The sequence below is a fragment of the Nicotiana attenuata genome, unplaced genomic scaffold (assembly GCF_001879085.1).
Source record: "Nicotiana attenuata strain UT unplaced genomic scaffold, NIATTr2, whole genome shotgun sequence".
Lineage (NCBI taxonomy): Eukaryota > Viridiplantae > Streptophyta > Magnoliopsida > Solanales > Solanaceae > Nicotiana > Nicotiana attenuata.
In genome coordinates, this window is record NW_017677250.1 from 16,453 (window position 1) to 22,832 (window position 6,380).

Here is a 6,380-nt window from a genome sequence, read left to right on the forward strand (position 1 = left end):
AAAATAACACAATGATGTGTAATCCGGGGTTTCAAACCCTCAGGATAGAATTTACAATCATTACTTACCTCGATCCGGTCCAAACTCTAGCCTGTGATGCCTCGCTCGCACGAATCGACCTCCGGATTCTCCAAATCTCAATATTTCCCATGATTTGTTGCTCAAAAATCGCCCCAAGCCGTGGTCTTTCACCCAAAAAAACATCAAAATGAGCTTAAAAAACGTAACAGCTTTAATAAATCCGATTCTGGTCGCTAAAGGCTTAATTCCCGTCGCTAAAAGGTCCAATCTGGTCGCTAAAAGCTGCATACCAGATCTGATGCACCAGCAGTCTTTAATTTCACTAAAATGGCTCTAACTCCATCATACAAACTCGGAATTCGATGATTCTTGTTCCTATGAGTCACAAATAATTATACGAATATAGTCCTTCAATCGAAACTCAATTCGGAGCTCGTTTGCTCAGTGCGATATCCATTTCGCTCGTTAAACAATTAACTCATGATTCACGTCAAAAACCTAATCGCGACTTGATGAAATTAGACCAAACTTTCCAGATCACTCCTTTAATTCATTATCAAAATTCCGGAAGTCTCAAAATCAAATTTTGATCTCTAGAACTAAAAATCGACCTTTGGATCATTACATGCTTATGCTCAAAACGCCAAAATCTTCCAAAACATATCCGAGCCTCATGGGACCCCGACCAAACATGCTAACACACCCCATAACATAATTCAAACTTGTTCCAACCGTCGGAATGCTCAAAACAACATCAAAACATCAAATCACCCTCGGATTCAAGCCTAAGAATTCCAAAACTTCCGAATTCCGAATTCGATCAAAAAGTCTATCAAACCTCGTCCGAATGACCTAAAATTTTGCAGACACATCACAAATGACACAACGGACCTACTCCCATTTCCAAAATTCCATTCCGACCACGATATCAAAATTTCCACTACCGACCGAAAAATGCCAAATTTTTAATTTCGCCAATTCGAGCCTAAATCTACTACGGACCTCCAAAATATATTGCGGACGCGCTCCCAAGTCCAAAATCACCTAACAGAGCTAATTAAATCATAGAAATCCAAATCCGAGATCGAATACTAAAAAGTCAAAACTTGGTCAAACCTTTCAAATTTCATGCTTCAACTGAGAACTGTTCTTCCAAATTCATTCCGATTACCCTGAAAACCAAAACTAACGATTTACGTAAGTCATAATACATCACACGGGGCAATCTATGCCCGAGAACTGGCGAGCAAAGTGCAAAAGCTCAAAAAGATCGATCGGGTCGTTATAAAGAATGAAGTGGAGAATCAATTGAATAAAAAGATCAAAATGATTAGAAGTGATAGAGGTGTAGAATATGAATCTCCATTTGTATAATTATGTTCAGAATATGGAATTATCCATCAAACTACTGCACCTTACACACCTCAATCCAACGGAATTGCGGAAAGGAAAAATCGGACATTAAAGGAAATGATGAATTCTTTATTAATATGTTCCGGATTACCGCAGAGTTTGTGGGGGAAGCTCTCCTTATAGCTAACCGAATACTCAATAGAGTACCCCACAGCAAAACGCAATCTATTCCATATGAAAAATGGAAAGGAAGAAAACCCAACTTGAAATATTTCAAAGTCTGGGGGTGTCTGGCAAAGGTACAAGTTCCTTTACCTAAAAGGGTTATAATCGGACCAAAAACAGTAGATTGCGTTTTTATTGGATATGCGACAAACAGTAAAGCATGTCGGTTTTTGGTTCATAAATCCGATAATCCTGAGTTTCATGTTAATACGGTAATGGAATCAGATAATGCTGAGTTCTTTGAAAGCATCTATCCGTATAAAACTGAATGCGAGTCGTTAAGTGAAAGACCTAAACAACCTCGGGAAGAACCAAAGGAAAATACTCCAAGTTTAGAAGATCCAAGGCGTAGCAAACGTCAAAGAGCATCTACTTCCTTTGGACAAGATTTTGTGACATTCTTGCTTGAAAATGAGCCTTAAACTTTTAAAGCAGCTATGTCGTCTTCTGATTCAGCATTATGGAAAGAGGCAGTCAATAGTGAGATTCAATCAATTTTGGATAACCATACATGGGAATTGGTTGATCTTCCTCCAGGAAACAAGCCTTTAGGTTCGAAATGGATCTTTAAACGAAAAATTAAAGCTGATGGCACTATTGACAAATATAAGGCAAGACTTGTTGTCAAAGGTTATAGACAAAAGGAAGGTCTTGATTACTTTGACACTTACTCACCAGTAATAAGGATAACATCTTTTAGGGTGTTATTGGAGGAAGAGATTTACATGGAACAACCTGAGGGTTTTGTGGTTCCTGGTAAAGAAAAGAAAGTGTGCAAACTTGTTAAGTCGCTTTATGGACTTAAACTGTAACGACCCGGCTGGTCGTTTTTAGAATTTACGCCCCGATCCCCTATTAACTGCTTTCCCCAAGTTTATTTCTGCTATTTTGAATTGCCGGGATGGTCGGTTTTGAATTTCGGAGAGTTTTGGGGCACTTAGTCCCTAAATGAGAGCTTAAGTGTTGGAAAGTTGACCGTAGTCGGAATAGGGTGAAGACGGCCTCGGAATGAAAATCCGATGGTTCCGTTAGCTCCGTTGGGTGATTTCGGGTTTAGGGGCGTGGCCGGATTTTGTTTTGGAGGTCTGTAGCTAATTTAGGCTTGAAATGCCGGAAGTTTGATTTTTAAAGTTTTCGGTTCGATAGTGAGATTCTGATATAGGGATCGGAATGGAATTCCGAGAGTTGCAGTAGCTTCGTGGTGTCATTTGGGATGTGTGTGCAAAATTTTAGGTTATTCGGACGTGGTTAGGTTGGGTTTTTGATCAAAAGTGGAATTCACAAGATTTTGGAAACTTAGGCTTGAATCCGAGGTGTTTTGGTTGATTTGATGTTGTTTGAAGTGTTTTGATGATTGGAACAAGTTTGAATAAGGTATTAGGATATGTTTGTGCTTTTGGTTGAGGTCCCGGGGGCCACAGGGTGAATTAGGGTGGTTAACGGAGAAGTTGAGATGTTATTGCAGGCGGAAGGGGAGACGCAGAAGCGGATTTGAGAGGAAGAGTCAGGAACCGCAGATGCGATAGTTGGACCGCACCTGCGGAGTCGCAGGTGCGGAGAGTTGACCACAGATGCGGATTTGGCCTATTAAGTGATTTCTACAGAAGCGGAGAATAGACCGCATATGTGGTACCGCAGAAGCGAGAAATTGTGCCGCAGATGCGGAACAACTGGACAGAAGAATTAAAAAGAGTCCTTTCACCATTTTTGACTTCGGCTTGGTAGCTTTTTGGACGATTTGGAAGAGGGATTTCAAGGGAACTTCACTGAGGTAAGGATTTTGGACCTAAAACTCGTTCCTATGCTATTATCTCATGGATTAGAGCTAGAATTTGTGGGAATTAAGGGTGAAAATTGGGGAAAGCTAGGGTTTAGGATTGGAGACTTATGATTGAGGTTTTGATGGGCCATATGAGGTCCGATTTCAGTTTTCTTGGTATGTATGGACTCGTGAGAGTGTTAGGATTCCGGAAATATAAATTTCACTCGATTCGAGACGTGGGCCCGAGGGGCGTTTCGGTCATTTTACCTAATTTCGCGTATTAGCTTAGAATTTAATTGTAGAATCAGTTACTTGAAGTGTTATTTACATTATGAAATTTAATTGAATAGATTTGGGCCATTTGGAGTTGGATACTCGTGGCAAGAACGTGGTTTCGGGTTGACATTTGAGCCGGTTCGAGGTAAGTGGCTTGTCTAACCTTGTGTGGGGACTTTTTCCCCTTAGGATTGATATTGTGATAATTGAAATGCCTTGTACGTGAGGTGACGAGCGCGTACTTGTGCTAATTTGTTGGCCCAAGTAAAGGTTAGTTTTGAAGACTGACAAAGGAACTCAGACATGAACCAGGTCCATCCAGTGGTCCATCCCTCAGGTTCACAAAACGGGCAGATTCAAGCATGTGGGATGCACGTGAAGGAGATAAGCTTAACTTGGTGTATTTAATATCTCCTCATCGAAAAGGTTGCATAATTGATAAGGAGAAGGAGTCCTTAATCAAAGAGAACACTATCCAAGATAGGGAAGGAGTTAGAAGTTGAAATCAACTAGAACTCTTCTACCAAGGAAGAGTTGCATCAGAACTCTAGTTATTTCTTTATCTACTAACTCTATAAATTGTAGGATGTTCTCACATTAATGTGTTGCACAAAAACGCAGAATTTAAACGTGAATTGGGAGCAAAATAGCAAGGGTTTTTGCAAGCAGTTCGTGTGTGATTCAAGTGTGCAAACCAGAAGCTACATGAACCAGATTGAAGAACCAGCTCCATAAAGAGTTTTATGTGTCTTTCTTTTTTTCTAGTTCAATTGTAGTAGGTGTTTCATATTGTACCTTTCAGCTTTATCTAGAAGCAATTGTAATAGGTATATTGAGTATTCAAGTTAGAGTTAACTTGAAGTTGTCGCAGCAGTTAGAGGCTGGTTGCCACAACGGGATTAGAGTTTAATCCTTAGGTTTACAAGAGTTTTGTAAATGCTGTTTTGGCTCAGTGATTTTAGTGGAAGTTTGGGACAATCCTACTGAGTAGTAGGTCGTGGTTTTTTCACCTTTTGAGCCAGGTGTTTTCCACGTAAAAATCTCCGTGTTCTTTATTTTTGTATTTATTATTCCGCAAACAGCAGTAGTTAGAATACCTAGAAGAACCAGGTTCTTCTAGAGCGAAAATTGGGTACCACACAAATCACCCCCTCTCTTGTGTGGTATTGACGTTTAGAACATCAATTGGTATCAGAGCAGGTTATCCTTGAAGAGGCTAACACCTTAGGAATAGATCAACATGAGTTTACCACCTGGGAACTGGGAAGGACAATCCACTGTTAGGCCTCCACTTTTCAATGGTCAGTACTATTCTTGGTGGAAGAACAGGATGAGGGATCACATCATAGGAGAAGACTATGAATTCTGGGACATAGTCACTGACGGTCCTCTAGCAACTACCAAGAAGAATGCTGAAGGAGTGGATGTGCCAAAAACTAGAGCTGACTGCACTGTTGAGGATTTAAGAAAATGGGAGAAAAATGCTAAGGCCAAGAAATGGCTTGTGTGTGGACTGGGTCTAGACGAGTACAGCAGGATTCAAAGTTGTACCACTGCTAAGGAGATATGGGACACTTTACAAGTGGCTCATGAAGGAACTCCTAAAGTAAAGAGATCAAGAGGAACACTGCTATATTCTCTATATGAGAATTTCACCATGAAGGAAGGAGAAACCATCCAGGAGATGTACACAAGGTTCACAACACTAACAAATGAACTTAAGTCTCTTGGAAGGGTTATTCTTGAAGAAGACAAAGTTGAGAAAATTTTAACAAGGGTACTGCCAATCTCTTGGGAAAGCAAAATCACAGCTATTCAGGAATCAAAGAACATTGCCACTCTCAAGTTGGATGAGCTAATTGGAAATCTCACCGCCTATGAACTTAGCAGGCAAACCATGAAGATGGATGCACCCAAGAAGGAAAGGAGCCTGACATTCAGAATCACTGAAGGTGCTGATCTAGAGGAGGATGAAATGACCATGATCACAAAGGACTTCAAGAAGTACCTAATGAGAGGAAATGGTCCTTCAAGAAGTGGAAGCTACATCAAACCAAAGGTTCCTGAAAAACAAACCAATGAGGGGTGTTACAAGTGTGGGAAGACTGATCACCATATCAAAAACTGCCCTCAATGGGAAATTGAATGGAAGAAGGAAAGAGCTGAACGAAGGAACAGGAAGAAGGAACAGGTTCATCCCAAGAAGAACAAAGAATCAACAAAGGTTATGGTTGCTGCTTGGGAAGAAAGATCAGATGAGGACTCAGAGGGTGAAGATGGAGATGAACAGGCACTTATGGCAACTGGACAATCCGATGAGGAATCAGAGGTAAGTATAATTCATCTCAAAGACAAGATTAAATTTTTGTCTAAAGAAAGGCTATCTGAGTTACTCCTGGATTTCATTGATGAATCTGAGGATCTAAACAATGAAAATGAACAACTATCTAAGGAGTGTGTGATTTTGAAAGCTAAGTGCAAAAATCTGGAACTTAGGGCTAGTAAAAGTGATAGTAAAAATGCTGAGTTAAAGAACCAGGTTCATGAACTTACACCACTGTCCTAGAGCTTAGATATGATAATCTAAAATTGAAATTAGGAGCTGGTAAAAAGAATGTTGATCACACACAACTCACTTTAGAGGAAAATGTAGGAAAAATAAAAGATGAGTTGTACAAAAGAGATGAGCAGATAAGAGTCCTTAAGGAGGATCTAAACAAGGTTAAGCATGAGCTAGATAGAA